Genomic DNA, 22,664 nt, shown 5'->3' with positions numbered 1-22,664 from the left:
ATCGTTTATGCCCCCATCAGGGGACTGATGCAGAAGTGCTTCCTTATCACCCCGCCAACTCTGTGCAGGCATGCCAATGTCACCGATCTAAGGGAAGACCACTGGAGACTGGTAAGACTTGTGAGCTACATATGGTGGTGATCTCCCCCTCTAAGCAACCTTCCGGGTCAGAAGTGATACAACAGTGCATCAATACAAAGGATACCTGTTCGGGGATCTTGGCTGGGCAGTGATCCATGTGCAGAAATCAAATACTGAACAGGCAAACTTTTTTCAGGGTAGCAGCATCCACTAGAAACCAATATTGTTTGTAGATGTTTTCCATACTGTGAGGGGTCAATCAGGCGTTTGCCTCTCCAGTCTCCCCCAGCACCCTGCAGGGAAGGGAATTACAGCATTAACAACAGAAGACAATGGATTTATCCCAGGTCTGTGACTATGGGTGTGTGTTTGAAAAGTTTCAGCACTCCGTCCATCATCCTTTTGTGTTGCTAAAGTCACCCTATGTGGCCAGGGTATATCCAGAAGTGGGTTTCTTGCTCACTGTGCCACTGGATTCAGGCTAGCTTGGCTGATGAGGTGTGATACCCCCAAACTGGTTCCCAGGATGCTTCTTTCCGGTTCAAGGATGACCTGGCCTGGCAGTTCGGGCTGGAAGGTTCCCATGGGGACCATAAAGACTGATTTGCACATGGCTGGGTCCGTACTGGGGTGGCATGGTGAGCATAAGAACAATGGATTTAACCCAGATCGGTGACGGGAGGTGAGTGTTTGAAATGTTTCAGAACTCTGTCCATCATCCTTTTGTTTTGCTAAAGGAATATGGGAGCCACCATTTACTTTGATTTGCTTTTTGTAATCTAGGGGTTTGTGGTCCCTCTGGCCTCATTTATTGCAACAATTTACCAATAGTGTACTATTCATCGACAAATAAAGTCTTCTACCTTTCTGAGGCCCAGTCCCACACTTTTAGCATATCACAGTAACCTCTGATATTGTCTATCTTGAAATCATCTGACCTTTGCTGTCTGCCAACCAGTAAAATTACTGGATGTGGTCTATTCGTGTGATCGGTTCCTTTGGGTATGGTCATAAAAAACTGCAACTTTTGAAGCAGCCATAAAAGTCTTGCAGTGCCTAGGAGTGATGGGAGTAATGTTAACCTTTCAATGTAAAACAATGTCCAATGTTCACCACACTAGTACCCCTGCTATTATGTTTTAGAAGTCAGTCTGCTATTTTCGCACCTTTTCCACCTACAATTGAACAGAAGGGTTGAATAAGTCCACGGTATGCTTAGACAAGGCTTAATAATTATGGTATTGTGTACATGGTTTTCCTTGTACCACAACCTATATGTGGCCCTTTGAACACTCAATAACGTGACAAACAGTGGATTATAAAATGCACACCATATGAGATAGTGTTTGGTATTCTCATGCTTGTGCCGAGTCTTCTGTTCTATTGATAAGTGGAGTCACAGCCTGATTCACAAGTGGAATAAATACAGATCCTTCAAGAAAGGAGAGTTAGACTTTCAACACTCAAGTGCTCTCCAGACTGAAGTTCAGAAACTAAAGCTGCTGGAGGGTGGCTCCAGAAACTAGGCAAATTGGTCATGGAGAAGATTTGCAAAAACACACTATGTTGACTTTCATGCTAACCCACCCTTCCTGTTCTTGAAGTAGAAGACACACACACCATTATATTGCCTCTGATGACGGTAATAAGAAGAACTGAAAGGTAGTGGTTGTTCACATCTAAAAGCATTGTGTGACCAATTCTGTTCAGTGGCCCCCCATCGATGCCTAAGTACATCTATATTAGCCATGTATGTTTTCTCCCTATTTTGGAATTATTCTATCAAAAGCTGAAATCATCTCCAGCTTTTTCCTAAACAAGATCGGAGCCCTGTACCTAAACCATTACCTACTGCACAAACGGTTACATCACAATAGGAGTAACTTGCTCCAGACAGGTGCAACAGCTTAAACCATTATATAGCGCACATGAATTACCATTTTAGGTAGGAGCATCTCAAGTACATCCACCCAACATAGTATTGCATGCAGGTCGCAACATTCGGCACATTGTTAATTTTGTGAATTACTGTGCTGGTCATCACCATGATGATAGTGCATTGGCACGGTCTTCCAGAAAAGTTCCATCCATACTCAACTTCTCAAAGTTTGGTAATTCCCAGCATATCCACTTTACAGTGAGATCTTTTGGGATAAAGTCCCATATCAAATGTTTGGTCCAAAGCAAATATTTCAAATACCACATGTTCTGCACATTTTTCTGGGTGACACTATCACACCAGTCAAATTCCCCATCGATGGGACATTAACTCAGGCAAAAAGTGATCGAGTGACCTCAACACATATGCAACAATAAAGACTCATATGTCTATATTAACAACTATAAGAAGATTTGGTGTATTTTGATATTGATTATAGATACAATTAATTTGCTTATTTGTGTCTGCAGGATCCACATCTGTTGCCAACTTTTCTGGTTGCACCTCACAATGCCATATACTTAACTCAATTCCTTGAGTTCTTTTTAGAAGGGGTTACTATTACTGGAATGCTACCATTGGAAAACCTAATCATGTTAGATTAAGAGTCCTGACAAATTATTTACAGTGTCTCGTTATCCTCCATTAATACACCTTACTGCCACTATTCAACAAAGAAAGTTACTGAATTTTCTTTTATTATGGATCTGACAATCCTGCAAGCACCACAAAATAATTAAACCCACTTCCAACATTGGAAATTGTGCAAAGATTAAAGTATTGATGAAATAAATACATCCGTAAGAATGGCACATTTAAAACATTGTCATATACAACATAGGGCACGTCTTTAGGGCCAGTGGAGACAAGCAAGCAAGCTCTTCAATTTTTATCTAAGAGTTCTGGTCAATTAGCCAACAGATGAGATCCCAGATACTCCTTTGTCAACTTTGCTAAATATAGTGGTAGTAAATCATAGCAAATGTGATTCTCAAGATCTAACGATCATTCTCTTAAAAAGCACTTGCAAATGATAGGAAATTAAAAAGATTTTCTTTTTTTAGGTGCAGCTCCTGCCAGGAAGATGCAGGACTCCATCACTTCTGATATATGCTTTGCTTCAACAAAAGAGAGCTTCCGCTGGGAAAGTAGCATTCACGTTTGTCTGAAATAGATCAACATGTGAATCAGGCTATAAATACGCTGAGTCATTGTATAGCACTTTCTAATCTACAGACAATAATGTAGAAGCACTGTCTAAACCAATCTATTCTGTATCTATACTTACATCATCTCTCAAAATTCTTGTAATAAGCTTGAGAGTCTTTCTCCAAGAATAAGTCTAAGCATGTACACTCTCCTAGGTTCGCTGGGCCCTACAAGCCCTCCATTTTCAACGGGTACCTCAGGTCCTCCTTAATGAGGTTCTTTGCTCCATAAATCTTATCCCGCAATAGAAACACCTATCCAGAAAGGACACAATGTACTTTCCACCCACCAAATAGAAAACAACATCTTCTCCAGCGAATAATTCTAACATGTGTTTCGTACATGGGACAATATTCTTACTATCAGTATTTTAGACTAATAAATTATGTGGGTTGGTATAAACCTATTCTTAATACCCATCTCCTAGACAGATGTGGTCTTACTTTGTAGTCCCACTGTTTGACCAATGGGGGCCCCATTCTTATTACCTCTTCATGCACAAATGCTTTAGGACATTCTTTGTTGTGAGGCCTAATCACTCTTCATAGTCTTGTGACTTTGTCAAACTTGGTTTAACTTTGCAATTAATGCACCCACTTCTCCCATTCCGTAATTCCATGCACTCACAGAGGCCAGGTACTATATTGTTTTTAGAATTAATTATTCATGTTGTGTGGGTACGTCAAGATTATGTTTATCTGATTACTCTTCAGATGGATGTCAAATGTGAAGTGTAATTTTTATGTGTCCCATTAGGGGTTCTGATATTCCCTTTTGACCAAAATCACTCTTACCCTGTTGCACCTTCATAAAAATAACAAACTAGTCTCTATTCTAACACAGAAATAAGTGTCTCTAAGTTCAGCATCTTAATATTTTCACCACTACAAAGCACTATCTACGGCAGGCACAGCACGTCTGCTAGAGACTCAATTTCCTAGTAACTTTGCAGAACTTCTCAGTGCTCTCTTTAGTGCATCAAACACCACAGGTGTAGATAACCTAGCTTCAAATAACGGAGGTACTGAACTGTGTTCATCAACCTACAAGACTTTTTTGTATTATTCCATCATTTTGGGGTTCACTTTTATAAAATATATGTAGGAGGCTGGCCTGGTTTCTAGTGGGTACCTAAGGTGCTTACACCTTTACCAGGTCCAGTTGTCCCTTATTAGTGAAATGTAGGCAGTGTTCTAGCAGCTTAAGCTGTCTAGAGGTAGCTGTAGCAGAGCAGCTTAGGCTGAACTAGGAGACATGTAACGCTCCTGCAATACCACTATAGTTACACAGTACTTATACACAATAAAAGACAATACTCAGTGTTACGAAAAATAAAGGTACATTACTTTAGTGACACAAAGCCAAAAATATCTTAGAAGCAATACTCCTTCTGGAGGTAAGTATTATACACAATATATACATAAGTAACCAAAATCAGGTAATTAAACAGTCATAGAATACTGCAAACAGTAGAAAATGCAATAGATTGCAATGGGCCTGGGGCAACCCAAACCATATACTAAGAAAGTGCAATGTGTATCACAAATTCCTCCCTAGGAAAGTGTAGTGTGTAGAGGGGTGCTGGGAGTGTCAGAAAACGCCAAGGTAAGTAATGTACCCAACACCAGAGCACAGGAAAGTAGGAGTAAAGTACTGCAAGTTTCCTCAGGACACTACAAGTCCTGATAAGAGATTTTGCAAGAACCAAGCAAGACTGCAATCAACCACTGGTGGATTCCTGGACCTGAAGACCTGTGAAGAGAGGAGACCAAGTCCAGAAGTCGCAGAAGATTGCATGAAGGACAGGAGCCCCTGCCAACCTAGAACATGGTGCAAAAGTGGATTCTCCGGTAAGAAGAGTACAGAAGAGCATCAAAGAAGATGGCTGTGGGTTCCTGCATGGTGCAGGAGATGTCCCACGTCAAGTTGTTGGATGCAGGCTGTTTGCGCCACTGGATTCCGCCAACAAGCCTTGGTTCACGCAAGTTCGCGGTTTGTGCCAAAGTGGTGCTGCCTGGACCCAGGAGGGGCCTGGGGATCTCAACTCCGACTGAGGAGACAGAGGGGGCTCTCAGCACTGTGGAGAGCCCACAGAATACCAGGCAGCACCTTCAGGAGTCCCAGGACACAGGGACAAAGAAGATGAAAATTGGGGTCGTCGCAGCACAACAAAGGAAGGTCCCCCGCCGCCGGAGAACAACTCAGCGAGTTGTGCGTCGCAGGATGCTGGGGACCTGGGCTACAGTGTGCACGAAGGATTCTTGGAAGAAGTGCACAGAAGCCCAAGGAGCTGGAGACGACACAATGCACAGGGGTACTGTTGCAGCATTGAGAGGCAAGTTCTTACCTCCACCAAATTTCGACAGCTGGACCTTAGGACAATCTGAGTCATGTTTGTCCACCACCTGTGTTCCAGGGAGCAAGCTCGTTGTCAGGAGAGGAGTCCCAGAGTACCGGTCGTCATCGCAGAAGGGTGCCTGCAGAAGCAGGGAAGTGAATCCGTCACTCCACAGGAGATTCCTTCGGTTCTTCTGGTGCAGGATGAAGACAGGCGGTTCTCAGAGCGTGCACACCTTGGAAACTGTTGCAAATGCTGGCTGGAGCTAAAGTTGAAGGTCACAGGAGCACTTCTGGATACTTTGTTGCAGTTACAGCGGTTCCTGGAGCAGTCTGCGGTTGATACAATGGTCAGAAGCTGAAGCAGAGAATGCAGAGGATTCCTGAAGGAGTCTTCCAAGCTGAATCTGAGGAAACACCCAGAGGAGAGATCCTAAATAGCCCTGAAGGGAGATTGGCTACCTACCCAGGTATGCACCTATCAGGAGGGGTCTCGGACGTCACCTGCTGGCACTGGCCACTCAGAGGCCTCCAGAGTGTCCCCACACCTTGGAATCCAAGATGGGTAGCGCCAGGGACTTACTGGAGGAGCTCTGTCACCACCCCTGGGGTGGTGATGGACAGGGGAGTGGTCACTCCCCTTTCCTTTGTCCAGTTTCACACCAGAGCAGGGATTGGGGTCCCTGAACCGGTGTAGACTGGTTTATGCAAGGAGGGCACCATCTGTGCCCTTCAAAACATTTCCAGAGGCCCTGGGAGGCTACCCCTCCCAAGCCTGTAACACCTATTTCCAAAAGGGAGAGGCTGTAACACCCTCCTCCCAAAGGAAATGAATTGTTCTGCCTTTCTGGTATTGAGCTGATCTGTCCCCAGGAGGGCAGAAACCTGTCTGTGAGGTGGCAGCAGCTGGGGCTGCAGCAGAAACCTCAGAGAGCTGGTTTGGCAGTACTGGGGGTCCACGGTAGAGCCCCCAGGGTGCACGGGATTGGCCCCCCAATACCAGATTTGAAATGGGGGGACAATTCTATGATCTTGAACACCTCACATGGCCATATTCGGAGTTACCATTGTGAAGCTACATATATGTATTGACATATATGTAGTGCACATGTGTAACGGTATCCCCGCACTCACGAAGTCTGGGGAATTGGCCCTGGACAGCATAGGGGCACCTTGCTTATGCAAGGGTGCCCTCACACTTAGTAACTTTGCCCCTAGCCTTCAGTAAATGAAGGTTAGACATATAGGTGACTTATAAGTTACTTAAGTGCAGTGAAAAAAGCTGTAAAATAGTGTGGGCACTATTTTACTCAGGCTGCAGTGGCAGTCCTGAAGAAAGGCTTGTCTGAGCTCTTTATGGGTGGCGAAAGAAATGCTGCAGCCCATAAGGATCTCCTAGAACCCCAATGCCCTGGATACCTAGGTACCATATACTAGGGACTTATAAGGGGGGGGGGGTCCAGTGTGCCAATTGGAATTGGAATATGAAGTCACTAGACTATAGTGACTAATTTGGTAAGTAGAGAGAGCATAAGCACTGGAGTTCTGGTTAGCAGAACTTCAGTGACAAAGTTAGGCATACTGACAACACACAAATTGGGCCACAAACTATGAACACTGGGGTCCTGGCTAGCAGGATCCCAGTGAGACAGTAAAAACACACTGACAAACAGGCCAAAAGTAGGGGTAACCATGCTAGAAAGAGGCTACTTTCTCGCAATATGTAATTGTCTAAAGGACAGCTTGCTCAAAAATCAACTTGTCCCTTTTTGCGCCATGCAGTGAGGTAAAAAACATATATGACAGTTTCCTTATTATGGAAAAATTCTGATAATGGCCTCTCAGATTAAACCAAAGTTCATATCATATCAGGGTTTAGAGTTTAGCAAGGCACTGATTTTGCTACGTTTCCCTGGGGAAGCCTTTACCTTTGCAATTGGTTACCACCTACTTTGACTTAATGGTAAAATGGTAAAAATGGTAAGAAATCGATATTTAGAAGGGATGTCTTTTAAAACACCCCTTCCATATTCTGCAAACTTTGATTTGGTAACGTGAATCAAAATTTGAGTTTTCTACATTTAAATATGACATTATGCTTTCGCAAAGGCTTTGATTTAACCATTGCGACCTCAGAACCGCTTTGTGCATGAGCACCTTACCTTCATAAATGTGAGTCTGCTGATACCTTTTACCACTACTCCCCACAAAATAACTGGCAGAGCATGTTTATTGTCCCATGGGGTCTGCCCTGTACTCTTTTATTATGATAATGGAGGAACTTTTACTTTCTGAAGAAAATCATCATTTTCTGCTTGGCCACCTAGGATTTCTTTTGCCTTTTAATGCATGTGATGCTCCTGGTATTTTGATTTCGTTCATTGGGACACTGTTATTCAGTTCCACAGTGTGGGTGTTCTGTCCCGAAAGCTGTTTCTCACAATTGGTGTATTTAACTTTCCAGTAAGGCCACTATAAATTGGCACAGAAACTGCATTAGTGTGACATGGAAGATAAATGTTATATACGGACTGCTCTCTGAATTTATACGATCTATATGACAAAAATATATGGTTTCAGTGAGGGAGCACCACTGTGGTTCTGGGTTCAGGGAGCACCACTGTGGCTCTTACTCAGATGCTGTTAAAAAGCATTGTATTGACACACAGTAGGAAAATGTGCCTACACCATATAACAAGCATTGGCAAAGTCAATAGGTCTCACGTATACAGGAGCTATTGTGTTTTGCCATGTAGTACACCAGTGTGGCTGCTGTTCAGCATGGCTAAAAGTTAGTGGAGTGGAGTGCAGTGGGGGAGTAGAGGGTCATACATGGGATAAGAGTTCAGTGGTTCAGTGACAAGAATGTCAGAGTGGAGTGGGGTGGAGTGGAGTGGGTTAGAGTAGACTGAGGTAGTGGGATGGATTGGATTGGGATAGAGTGGAACGGACTGAGTGGATAAGGTGTGGATTGGTATTGGGGATTGAAATGGGGTGAGGTGGATTGGATTGAGGTGGATTAGACTGGACTGGGATAGGTGGTTTGGATTGGAGTGGTGGGGAAATGGGAGTGGGCTGGATTAGATTGGACTGGAGTGGGGTAAACTGGAGTTGGTTGGACTGGATTCACTGGATTGCAGTGGGTGGATTTGACTGTAGTGGGGTGGAGTGAAATGAAGTAGGGAGGTCTGGACTGGGATGGGGATGGGTGGATTGGATTGGGGTAGAGTGTGGTGGATTTGTGAGTGGGGTGGAGTGGGGTGGCTGGACTGGGGTGGAATGGATTGGACTGGGTTGGATTGGATTAGGGTCTGGTGTTGTGGACTGCATTGGGGTGGACTGGATTGGATTGGGGTCGGTTGGAATGGGATGGGGTGGATTGGATTGGTGTGTGTTGGGATTGGATTGGATTGAGGTGGATTGCATTGAGTAGGGTGGTTGGATCGGATTGGAATGTTGTGGATTGAACTGGGGTGGGTTGGATTGTGGTGGGGTGGATTGGAGTGAAGTGGATTGGACTGGCGTGGGGTGGGTTGGTTTGGGTTAGGCTGGATAGATTGGACTGGCGTAGGGTGGACTTAACTGGGATTGGATGAGGTGGGATGGATTGAAGTAGAGTGGGGTGAAGTAAAATGGGATGGGGTAGATTGGGGTGGGGTGGATTGAAGGTGATGGATTGGAATGGGTGGATTGGAGTGGGGTGGATTGCACTAGGGTGAGGTGGACTGGATTGGTGTAGGGTGAATTGGATTGGAGTGGGATGGATTGGAGTGGGGTGGATTGCACTAGGGTGAGGTGGACTGGATTGGTGTCGGGTGAATTGGATTTGAGTGAGGTAGATTAGAGTGGGGTGGACTGGAGTGAGGTGAATCTGATTGGGGTGGGGTGGGGTGGATTGGACTGAGTGGGATGTATTGGATTGAGGGGGTGGATTAGGGTGGGGTGGGATGGAATTGGGGTGGAGTGCAGTGGATTAGGGTGGGACTGGGTGGATTGGCTTGAGTGTGGTGGATTGGACTGAGATAGATTGGAAAGGGGTGGGTGGATCGGATTGGGGAGGGGTGGATTGTATTGGGGTGAATTGGAGTGGGGTGGGGTGGGATGGGGTGTGGTGGACTGGAGTGGATTGGTCTGGAGTTGGGTGGATTGTATTGGAGTAAGGTGGATTGGGGAGAGGACGTGGTATAACAGCCAGAGCTGATGACTTTGGAGCTGGGGAATCAGGTTCTAGTCTCAGCGTTGGCTCAAGAGCCTGTGATTCTGAGCAAATCATTTAATCTCCCAGTACCTACCAAAAAAACAAATGCCTACTTGTGTAATGTAACTGGTTCTCATGTAAAGCCCTCCAATACCTTTAACTATATAGAACTGCAACAGCAGAAAATAAGAGTGGGGTGGATTGGATTGGTGTGGGGTGGACGAACTGGAGAGGGGTGGGCTGGATTGAAGTGGCATAGATTAAGGTGGTTTGAAGAGGGGTGGGTTAGACTGGAGGAGGGTGGATTAATGGGTTCAGGATTGTTCTGGAGTGGGGAGGATTGTATTGGAATAGGATGGATTTGGGTGGTGTGGGTGGACTGTATTGGAGTGAGGGGGATTGGGTAGCAGTGGCCCTGATGGGAGTGGGTGGTTTTGGATGGGCAGGATTGGAGTAGGGCAGGTTGGATTGGAGCAGGGTTCATTAGATTTAAGTGGGGTAGGATGGATTGGAGGTGAGAGGGGTGGACTGGAATGGGTCGGTTGGAGTGGGGTGTATCTGACTGGAGTGGGGTGGATCAGACTAAGTGGACTGGGGTGGATTGAATTGGGTGAGGTGTATAAAACTGGAGTGGGGTAGGTTGAACCGGGCTGGATTAGGGTGGATTGGATTGGAGTGGCATGGACTGGATTGTAGTGGGTTAAATGGCGGTGGATTGGAGAGGGCCAAATTGGGGTGGAGTGGGGTAGATTAGACTGGGGTGGATTGGATTGGGGTGCATTGGAGTGGGTCAAAATGATTTGGATTGAAGTGGGCTGTTTGGGATTGGAGTGGGTAGGATGTAGTGGGACAGTTTTGAGTGGGGCATACTGAAATGGATTGGAGTGGGGCAGATTGTTTTGGATAGGAGTGGGGCAGATTGTTTTGGATTGGAGTGGGGCAGATTAAAGTGAGGCGGATTGTGGTGGGACATATTGTTCTGGATTGGAGCAGGCATGCTAGAGTAGAGTAGGTTGCTTTGGATTGGAATGAGGCATATTGGAGAAGGTATGGAGCAAGTGGATTGGAGTGGGGTGGACTGGATTAGAGTGGGGTTTATTGGATGGGAGTGAGGTGGATTGGACTGGGGCAAGGTGGATTGGAGAGGGGTGTATTGTTTTGAACAGAAGTGGGGCAGATTGGACTGGGGCGATTGCAGTAGGACAAATTTTTTGCATTGGAGTGGGGCAGACTGGAGTGGATTAGAGTGATGTAGATTGTTTTGGATTGGAGTGAGATAAGACTAGAGTGGGGTGGATTCGAGTGGGACAGATTGCTTTTGATTGGAGTTGGGCACATTGGAGTGTGGCGACTGGAGTGGGGCAGATCATTTTGGATTAAAGTTTGGCAGACTCGAGTGAGGCAGACAGGATTAGGGCAGATTATTTTGTATTGGAGAGTAGTAGATTGCAGTAGGGCAGATTATTTTGGATTGGGACAGATTGGAGTGGGGCAGATTTTCTTGGATTGGTGTGGGGCAGACTGTTTTGCTTTAGAGTGGGGCAGATTGTTTTGGATGGGAGTGGGGCGAACTGCTGCGGGACATATTAGACTGAGATGGTTTGAGAGGATTGGAGTATGGTGGGTTGGAGTGGACTGGATTGGACTGGGGTCAGTGGTTTACATTGGAGTGGGGTGGATTGGGATGTACTGCATGATTATGTGTTAAAGCATCATTTAAAAAAATACACATAATAAAGAAAAAAAATTGATTTGCAATATTTAGAACAAGATAATCATCATCTTTAAGAACAGCGTCCACAAGGAAAACCAAAAGAAAACAAGTGCAAAGTGAAGAAAGACGACTTGGCAAAATAAAAGAAAGTCAGCAATAAAAAAAAAAAAAAATTACAAAATAGTACCTCAGTCACGTCGGGAGCAGCAGACGGGCACTGATTAAGTTGAATCAATGAGTGTTTGGTCCCTGCTCTACACAGAGGACCGAAAATTATGCTTGGCCTGCAGTGACAAATTTTGAGGATGTAAAGAAGAGCGCCACACAAGCCAACAAATGGTAAGTGACAAGCAGGCTCCAAGCCCTTTACTGTACACAACAGAGTCTCGCAGGCGGGACACGTGTGCTAGCGAGATGAACTCGTAGGCTCGACCTTAAAAAACAATTTTTATGTTAGCTAATTCACACCCATATTGTAAGCCCACATAATATATACAAATATGGCATACTACAAACTAGTATAGTATGTTCTGATAGTGAACAATTATCCAAATGGTGTTATTAACATTCAGTAAAGCTGCATTTTTCAGGAACAAGCCTGGATAGAATTACAATCATTATTCCGTATCTGCATATTACAGTCATTATTTCACATATGCACCTGGGAAAGTGCTACAGAAATGATTGCAAGTTGCTTCACTTAATTTCATCAATCTTATATCAATGGATAAAGTAGAACATTGATAAAACGAACTGAAATTCAAGAAATTAATTTTCCTCTCAGACCTGCGCCAGAAGCCCAATACACACTCTTGCCTGGTCATTAATAATCACCTTCTTCTGGGTGGCAATGGCTTGGTCTTTGAGCCCAGGAAAGCATGGTTGTTGTCATCAAATGGCTACTTAGCACTATTAGACATCTGGAAGGGTGACAGGAACAGCTGGCAGAACAATAAGCTGCATTTACAGTTATTCGTTTGACTTGGAAACACCAAAAGGGGCTGTCAGAAAATGTTGTATACATTCCCAGGGCCATTACAGACCTTATGGACGCAGCAGAAGGACAAAGCAGTTCTAGCACTGAAAGAGGCAAGGACTGCTCATTTCCATAGCTGAGTAGCTAGGCAAGTGGTAAAGCAGTTTCAGGTGGAAAATGGCAGAAGCTCCCTTGTTTCAGGGTTCATGGGAAGGATTGCAATAAACTTAGAGAAAAAGTCCAGAAAAAAGAGGTTGGATGCTAGGTAACGGTAGGATTGACCATAGTGAATTGTTCTATCAACGGCTAGTGGACAGGATAAAGACTACCAGTTCACCACTACCTCCTCAGAATATACTTTGACCTGAGAGGAAACAACTGAAAGAAAAGAAGATTATGCCTGATGCTTGGTGAATGAAGACTGAAGAACTACTGACACCTGATGTCATGTCATGCAGAGACGAGAACTACTCTCCAAGATCCACATCCAATATAATTTCAGATGGACAGTTCATACACCAGATGACAGGTTACACTTACAGAGCATCCATTTTACAAAAAGAAAACATTCAGTTTTCACTCAGTTTGGAAAGCCAAGCATGTCCTAGATAGCGTGCTAGGGTTTCTCAGCACTTTTGCTCAACTGGATCGGTGTACTCCATGTTGTCTATATCCTTGTTTGATCGCGATAAAGACAACAGTACAACAGCCGATGAGCAGAAAAATGGTAGGATGTAGGAAATTCTCAAAAAAGACTGGAGAATAAAGAATGAAAAAATGATGGCATCAGTCCGAACACAGCTTTAAATCCGGTCACCATTCTAGAACCAATGTCCTTAAAGTGCACAATACCAGTTGTAGATGTGTTTATATGGACGATATAAGCAAAGTGAGTTGGGTATTGTGCCTCTAACAGCCTCTGAACTTCTTTAGATGTTTTGGCTGTCTGTAAGGTAAGTCTCTGAGAAGCAGTCAAAGGGACTTCTTTTTGAAGAAACACTACAACTAATTAGCTATATTCTTCAGAAACCATGCTCTAATAACAATACTAGGCCAAGGAACACTTTTGATTAAATGCTGAGTTGGCGGTATAACGTCTTCCGCAGGACTGTATTGTTTTAAAAACTGTAATCACATAGTGTTGGTTAACATTAAATGAAGATCATTAATCAACAGTTTATGGTGCGTGGGGACGGCAAAAATCGGAGTAACCGATAGGACCCTGCTCAACCCAGGCATCAAATTTGTTCTTTGGAATATTTTCCTTCCTATTTGTTCCATTCATTATAGATGGCATGTACCTCTATCACTATAAACTGTTTATTTCTAGTAGGTCGTGGACCCAAGAGAAAATCCTAAAAATCCATGTTTTCTTTAATTAGGGACAAATGCTGCTTCACAGCCCGAAAAGAGGAATGTGCTAACCATTACCGGTGCTGCTTGCCTACACTGTAGGTGGTAAGAACTATAGGTATGCAATTGATATATCTTAGATCTAGGCGATTAACTTTTGGACCAGGGAGATAGAAAGGAAACAAAACATACATGCATTAGGGCCTGATTCTAACTTTGGAGGACGGTGTTAAACCGTCCCAAAAGTGGCGGATATACCTCCTACCGTATTACGAGTCCATTATATCCTATGGAACTCGTAATACGGTAGGTGGTATATCCGCCACTTTTGGGACGGTTTAACACCGTCCTCCAAAGTTAGAATCAGGCCCATAGTGTCATAGGGCTAAACCTCCAAGGGTAACAGGGAGAAATTATAGGATCCATTCTGAATCATGTAATTTATTTCAGATTCAGGGATGTTTATTTGTGACTGCCAATTAGTGAAGAATATTGTATTAACATTTGATATGGAGGGTTTTTAAGGTCTTTGATAGTTCTGAATCTAAGGCAGGTAGTCTGTGTAGGAAAGTACCATCTTGCCAGGGATGTTACCCCCATTTTTACTTGTGTGTATCGTTGTTTTTGCCTGTGTCACTGGGATCCTGCTAGCCAGGACCCCAGTGCTCATAAAGTAGTATGCCCTGTATGTGTACCCTGTGTGGTGCCTAACTGTATCACTGAGGCTCTGCTTACCAGAACCTCAGTGTTTATGCTCTCTCTGCTTTTAAAATTGTCACTGCAGGCTAGTGACTAATTTTACCAATTCTCATTGGCACACTGGAACACCCTTGTAATTCCCTAGTATATGGTACCTAGGTACCCAGGGTATTGGGGTTCCAGGAGATCCCTATGGGCTGCAGCATTTCTTTTGCCACCCATAGGGAGCTCAGACAATTCTTACACAGGCCTGCCACTGCAGCCTGCTTGAAGTAACGTCCACGTTATTTCACAGCCATTTTACACTGCACTTAAGTAACTTATAAGCCACCTGTATGTCTAACCCTCACTTGGTGAAGGTTAGGTGCAAGGTTACTAAGTGTGAGGGCACCCTGGCACTAGCCGAGGTGCCCCCACATCGTTCAGGGCAATTTCCCCGGACTTTGTGAGTGCGGGGACACCATTACATGCGTGCACTACATATAGGTCAATATGGTAACTCTGAACATGGCCAAGTAACATGTCTAGGATCACGGAATTGTCACCCCAATACCATTCTGGTATTGGGGTGACAATTCCATGCATCCCCGGGTCTCCAGCATAGAGCCCGGTTACTGCCAGACTAGCTCTCTGGGATTTTCCGTGCAGCTGCTGCCAACCCTCAGACAGGTTTCTGCCCTCCTGGGGTCTGGGCAGCCCAGTCCCAGGAAGGCAGAACAAAAAGTTTCCTCTGAGAGAGGGTGTTACACCCTCTCCCTTTGGAAATAGGTGTTAAAGGCTGGGGAGGGGTAGCCTCTCCCAGCTTCTGGAAATGCTTTGAAGGGCTCAGATGGTGCCCTCCTTGCATAAACCAGTCTACACCGGTTTAGGGAACGCCCAGTCCCTGCTCTGGCACGCAACTGGACAAAGGAAAGGGGAGTGACCACTCCCCTGTCCATCACAGAGCTCCTCCAGTGTGTCCCATACCTCTGCGCCATCTTGAATCCAGAGGTTTGAGGGCACTCTGGAGGCCTCTGAGTGGCCAGTGCCAGCAGGTGATGTCAGAGACCCCTCCTGATAGGTGCTTGCCTCTCTCTGTAGCCAATCCTCCTCTGAGGGCTATTTAGGATCTCTCCTGTGGGTTTCTTTTCAGATTCCAAATGCAAGAGCTCACCAGAGTTCCTCTGCACTTCTCTCTTTGACTTCTGCCAAGGATCGACCGCTGACTGCTCCAGGACGCCTGCATAACCGCAACAAAGTAGCAAGAAGACTACCAGCAACATTGTAGCGCCTAATCTTGCCGGCTTTCTCAACTGCTTCCTGGTGGTGCATGCTCCGATGGCTGTCTGCCTTCACCATGCACTGGAAATTCCAAAGAAATCTTCTGTGGGTTGATGGAGTCTTCCACAAAACTTCTGCTCACTGGTCCTCTGGTCCCCTCTCATCTCGACGAGCGTGGTCCCTGGAACACAGGAGCTGGGTACAAGTGTCTTCCACAGTCCAGTGGTCCTTCTGTCCAAGTTTGGTGGAGGTAAGTCCCTGCCTCCCCACGCCAGACAGTAATCCTATGTACTGCGTGAACTGCAGCTTCTGGGGCTTCTGTGCACTCTTGAAAGGATTCCTTCGTGCACAGCCTAGCTTAGGTCCCCAGCACTCCGTCCTGCATTGCCCAACTCGCTGAGTTGACTTCTGGCTCCGTGGGACCTTCTTTTGTGTTGCTGAGTCAACCACCATCCTCAGATCTTCTAAGCTCCTCTTCAGGTGCTTCTGCGGGTGCCGCCTGCTTCTAAGTGGGCTCTCCGTGTTGCTGAGCGCCCCCTCTGTCTCCTCCTCCAAGGGGCGACCGCCTGGTCCTTCCTGGGCCCTGGCAGCACCCAAAAACCTGAACTGCGACTCTTGCAGCTAGCAAGGCTTGTTTGGGGTCTTTCTGCGTGGACACAACTCTGCATCCTCCAGCATTTCGTGGGACATCTTCTGACCAAAGGAAAAGTTCCTGGCACCTTCTGTCGTTGCAGAATCTTCGGCTTCTTCCACCCGGAGACAGCCCTTTTGCAGCTTCATCTGGGGTTTAGTGGGCTCCTGCCCCCCCGGACACTTGCGTGACTCTTAGACTTTGTCCCCTTCCTTTACAGGTCCAGGAATCAGTCTTCAGTGCTTTACAGTCAGTTGCAGAATCCCCAATCTCAACTTTACAGTCTTTCTGGGGTAGTAGAGTAAATTTACTCCTACTTTTCAGGGTCTTGGGGTGGGGTATCTTGGACACACTTAGTGTTTTCTTACACTCCCAGTGACCCTCTACACGCTACACTAGGCCTGGGGTCCATTTGTGGTTCGCATTCTACTTTTGGAGTATATGGTTTGTGTTGCCCCATGCCTATTTTTCCCTATTGCATTCTATTGTGTTCTACAGTGTTTGCACTACTTTTCTAACTGTTACCTACCTGATTTTGGTTTGTGTGTGTATATTTTGTGTATATTACTTACCTCCTAAGGGAGTATATCCTCTGAGATACGTTTGGCATATTGTCACTAAAATAAAGTACCTTTATTTTTTGTAACTCGAGTATTGTGTTTTCTTATGATATAGTGCTAAGTGATATAAGTGGTATAGTAGGAGATGTGCATGTCTCCTAGTTCAGCCTAAGCTGCTCTGCTATAGCTACCTCTATCAGCCTAAGCTGCTAGAACACCTCTAATCTACTAATAAGGGATAACTGGACCTGGCACAGGGTGTAAGTACCACAAGGTACCCACTATAAGCCAGGCCAGCCTCCTACAGTCACTAAAATAAAGTACCTTTATTTTTAGTAACTCTGAGTAGTGGGTTTCTTGTGATATAGAGCTATATGATATAAGTGGTATAGTAGGAGCTTTGCATGTCTCCTAGTTCAGCCTAAGCTGCTCTGCTATAGCTACCTCTATAAGCCTAAGCTGGTAGAATACTACTAATAAGGGATAACTCGACCTGGCCCAAGGTGTAAGTACCATCAGCTACCCACTATAAACCAGGCCAGCCTATAAGCATAGGATCCATCTGGTTTTGAGATGGGGGAAAAAAGATGACTGTTCATTGGTGATAAACAAGGCATTATTTTGCTCTGGTATAGCAACTGATGTAATACTGTTTCTATACTGCGGTTAACATCTGACTTCATAAGGTATTGAGCCTGTGCCCTGTGAATAGAGTATCTTTCCCACCCTGCTCAATTTCTGTATAAGGCCTAAGCCTGTCTAAGAGTCCACTCTCTGGTGTAATGTTGTCTAATATCATCAGGTACTATAGGAGAAAAAGCTAGTCTTATTTCTTCCTCCCCTCAGGGTGGTTAAGAATGGAGACCAATCATCTCCTGCTAGTATGATGCAGCCACAATATTGCTTAGTAGTGCATGGCATATCTGTATTAATCTGTATACGTAGGTGGTAATCCTTATCAGGAGCATTTAAATGTTTATTTGGATTTTCAACTTGTATGAACTCGTAAGTTGACTCACTGCCAGAAAACTCTGGAGAGTCTGATGCACTATTGTTACATCTGCCGAGCTGTCTGGAAGTGCTCTACTCCTACTTCTTAGGAAGTCCTGCCACTTTCTTCTTTATGAAGTGAGTTTTAGAGTCCGAACCTTGGTGTTCCCTCTTTACCCTGATCTGTACCTCTTGTCCTGCTTCACCTTTTTGCTAGCTATATTCTTCTTTACTTTGCCTCCTGATCTGACCCCCCTCTCTCTGCGTGTTTACCTTCAGAGCCCTGAAAAGAACAGAGAGAGAGAGAGCTTATCAGAACACTGATATCGTGCTGGCTTTTTGATTTTGTTGCAGTTCATTAAATCCTGCACTGATCGCCAGACATGATCAACTGGCCCGAAGAGGAATCAAAATAATTTTTAAGGCCACTTTCAGCTACACCATATCCACAGAAGCTTGAACAAACTACATGGAGTAGTTTAACTTTAAAATACAAATTACAATTACAGTATATCTTACCCTGGGAGGAAACCTGATCTTCTGTCCCCCAGGTGCCCAAACCAATTTCACGAGCAACATTATGGACTTCAGCACTCCTCTAGTCTTCAACTCCTGCTCATTCTTCCTCCTAGGAGACCTCAATTTCCATCTAGAAGACTGACCCTAACCCAGGCACACTGGTAGACAGCCTCAGCAACCTGGGACTAACCGAATGTGTCACAGACGTCACTCATGCTGCCAAACACATCCTAGGCCTCGTCTTCACATCCTTCAACAACATCATGATCACCACACCCTAAGCCCATCAACTGAAGTAACCATGCCATTGTCAGTTTCATAATCAACATCCACCAACATAGAATGTTGTGTTAACCAAAACTCTGGATAACTCTACAAGGTTTGCTTTCACATCCACAGATGCCTGAACTTAGTTCAGTCACTCAACGCTTGTATGTGAAACAAAAGGACATTGTAGTCCCAATAACCACACTTAATACATAGTTTCTGCATTTTGGGTTACTAACTGTTCTAAAAGGGGGTCAGACACAGATTTGTAATTCAAACCCAATTTTATGCTTTATTATATCACACCTTCACTAGGACAAAAGACACTACATGCTTAAAAGTATTTTATTTCAACAGCCTCATCCCGTAGCTTAGGGCATGTGAAATAACTACACAGAATATTATTAAGACAGCCCTAACGCATGTCGCTAACAATGAAAATAATATGAACATTTCATCCGGTGATCTATAATTTAACAAAATTATATCTGCCCCCTTTCACTATATGATGACATTTCTATTTCCTTAAGTGGGTGATTATGGGCCTAATTTAGAGTTTGGGGGTGTGGTTACTCCATCACAAACGTAATTGGTATCCTGTCCGCAATATTTCAAATTCCATAGGCTATTGTACTACAGCGGACAAGATACCCACTGGGCACACACATGGCTCATTTTACTGAGTCCCTGCACTTATTTTTTCCCACCTACACTACTGCTCCTTAATAGGCCTGAAGGGACTCTGCAAACTACATATATGTTCCTACAGATGCCCAGGACATTTTCTGTGTGCTTTCAAAATAAAATGTACTAAAAAAAAATTCAACTTGAAAAAAGGTTTTGCTAAACGAATGTGCAACAATTTCTCTGACACACTGATTAGTAAAACACCACCAAACTCTTGCTGCCAAAGTCCCTCTGTCAAACCACTGAGTCTTTGAGTAGGGTTGAGTGTAATAGTGTTGGTTGATGAGTGTTTAGCCTAGTACTTAGTTTTTTCTGACCATGCTGAGACTAATGGGAAAGTTAATTAAAGTACAATGAATCTGATTTGGTCACGTTTTCGCTGGAAGAAAACTGAGCAGGTTGGAGATTGATTAAGTGTGAAATTGATTAAAATGCCAGAATCCTGCATTATTACACAATAATGGGAAATTATTAAGTATGACTAATTGTGCTGAGCAATTATATTTGTTTGTATTTTGTGTGGGCGGGATGAGCATGTAGAGAAGAAGAATGATTTATTGACATAATGTTATTTTTTATTTGTTCTCCGAGTGTATGTATTTATTTACAGCCTCAATGAAGGGGTGGTCCTCAAAACCCATGCTGGCTGGCTATATCTGTTGGAAATTTATGAAACCAGTTTTATTCTTAATGAAGACTCAATATATAAAGATTGAATATTTTAGACGAAAAGAGGAGTACCTCTAGATATATGAACTATTGATGAATTGTTGCTTTGTTTCCTATGGAAAATGTATATACAAGGCTGCACCAGTAACCTTCCAAACACCTTTACTCTGCCGGACTCGCACTAGACCACACCAAGGCATCCACAAAAACAGACTGGCTCCTAAAGACTTCAAAGAACTTCCTCAACTCATCAGAGCCTCTTCCTCCTTTCTTGAATTCCACAAGGAGCAGAAGATATGGCTCTTCCAGTAAGTCTTTCAGTGCAAGCCTCTCACACCTAATACAAATGCTTGGACACCCTTGCAGGTGTTAAATACAGATAACATAACATAAGAATCTGGCCTGGGAGGCATGGCATTAAGGCACATGGGGACAGATGTACGAATTTCCGATATTGCGACTCGGAAATTGCGAGTCGGTGCGACTCGCAATTTCTGAGTCGCAATATAGGATGCAGAACGGTGTCTCAGACACCGTCTGCGACTCGCTATGGGGTCGCAAAGACCCACCTCATAAATATTAATGAGGTGGGTCGCATTTTGCGACCCCATAGCGAGTCTCTGCACTCACAGGGATGGTGGCCTGCTGAAGTCAGCAGACCTCCATGTCTGTGACTGCTTTTTAAATAAAGCAGTTTTTTTTTAATTTTGCAGCCCGTTTTCCTTAAAGGAAAACGAGTTGCAAAATAAAAAAAAAATAACGAAACCATTTGGTTTCGTTTTTTCAGAGTAGGCAGTGGTCCATTGGACCACTGCCTGCTCTGAAAAAAACTTTTTGGCAACATTCACAAAGGGGAAGGGGTCCCATGGTGACCCCTTCCCTTTTGCAAATGAGTTACCACCAGTGTGACACTGGTGGTAACTGCGAATTGCTTTGTGACCGCATTCGCGGTCACAAAGCAATTCTGCATTGCGATGAGAGTTGCAAATAGTAAGAGAACACCCCTTCCTATTTGCGAGTCGCATTCACAATTTGCGAGTCAGTACCGACTCGCAAATTGTGAATGAGCATCGCATAATGCTGTTTGCATGGCGCAAACTGCGATTTTCGCAGTTTGCACCATGCAAACGGCTTCCTACATCTGGCCCATGGTTCCCTGACAGCTGAATGTGTGACCCGTACCGGGAGAGTGTCTAGAAACAGGCCTCAGGAACCCTCAGGTGACCCTTGCCAGTCCATTGCTGGTAGTGAGGCCTACCCGAGCCACTAAATGCCTTGCTTACCCTGTGGTAATAAGTCAACAAAAGCTGCTGAGCAAACCTAGAACCTGGGGCAATTAAAACTATTATTAACCATATTAGTTCCAGTAGAACAAATAATAAGTAATGAATACAAATTGAAAAACAGTATCAAACCACAAAATAATGAAAAAATCTAAAGATGATTATTAAAAAACAAATAAACATTTGAGACTAGCTCCACATATTACACTAATCCAAATGTACACACAATATATAGTGTAAAACAAATAGAACAAGGTGATCCTAAGAAAACAAAAGAAACACCACAATAGACCATACACAAAACAGAATCACTATTAATATCCAATCAGCCAAAGATGCGTAAATGGCATTTCGAGCCTTGGTATTTGCTGAGCCATCATGAGGATACATCAATTTTGGAGGACACACAAAAATAATAATTCTACAAAATACAAAAGTGAGACTGTGATAAGGCACTGGTATCAAAAAGGAAATTAAGATTAAGGCGGGGGCAGAGACAAATACTCACACTGTTGGTCACCCAGTAGAGAAAAATTATTTTCTTGAGCAGGACTGAGGTGTGCAGACTACCATGCAGTGAGGGCCTGTGCCTTTGGCCATAGTGTTGCTGCAACTCCCTATGCCAGGAGGGCTGTTGATATCTAGACTGCTGTAATGATTGGGCCGTCACCTGAGAATTGTGAGGAATGAACCTGAAATGCCCCCAGAAACGGAGGATGACGCCATGGGTGCATCACCACATTACTGGGACCCCGACAGGGAGCATCGGAATTAAACCTCCTCCCCCTTGTTGGGGAGTACAGAACTTACTGTACAGGAGGAGGACCTCCAATCGCTACTGGAGCCGGCTACATAAGCTCAGAGGAGAGTCCATGCCTCCAGCTTGCAGCAGACTCTTCAAACAGAATCAGAGCACTGCGCATGTCTGCGGACAGGGGAACTGCTGAAACTCGGCACTCTTCATCGCTGCTGGACAGGTTAAGACTGGTTACTGTCTATCAGGGACCAGGAGACTCGTTGCTAAAGGCAGTGCGGTGTCAAGACATTTTTGACTATTTTACTAAGAATAGGAGTGGGCTCTTGGGTTAAGGGCTACTAGTGATGATTCCCTGGATACAGCCACCAGAGAATGGGGAATAACCATTACCACATTACATTAAGAGCAAATGGGGCAGGCCTTTTCCAGCAAAACACGTCAGCCTCAACCTCAAGGGAAATTGTGTTATTGTTTATATATGCTGTACCACTGGTTTGAATATGTTTAGTTAGAAATAAACTACTTCTTTTATTAT

General features: G+C 44.4%; 1 protein-coding gene across 3 annotated transcripts in view; it reads right to left on the bottom strand.

Moving 5' to 3' along the window:
- The window catches only part of LOC138299642 (zinc finger and SCAN domain-containing protein 30-like), a 169,654-nt gene that overhangs the window by 104,779 nt on the left and 42,211 nt on the right, over positions 1 to 22,664 (bottom strand). The window contains exon 2 of one of the 3 annotated variants that reach the window (XM_069238093.1): positions 206 to 374. The exons of the other annotated variants lie outside the window; for them this stretch is intronic. The gene's annotated coding sequence lies outside the window, so the exon portion shown is untranslated. The remainder of the gene's footprint in view (positions 1 to 205; positions 375 to 22,664) is intronic. 3 annotated transcript variants of the gene reach the window in all.

Source organism: Pleurodeles waltl, chromosome 6 (genome assembly GCF_031143425.1).
Source record: "Pleurodeles waltl isolate 20211129_DDA chromosome 6, aPleWal1.hap1.20221129, whole genome shotgun sequence".
NCBI classification, from domain to species: domain Eukaryota; kingdom Metazoa; phylum Chordata; class Amphibia; order Caudata; family Salamandridae; genus Pleurodeles; species Pleurodeles waltl.
Note: the sequence above shows the minus strand (reverse complement) of the source record. Positions and strands in the feature narration are given on the sequence as shown.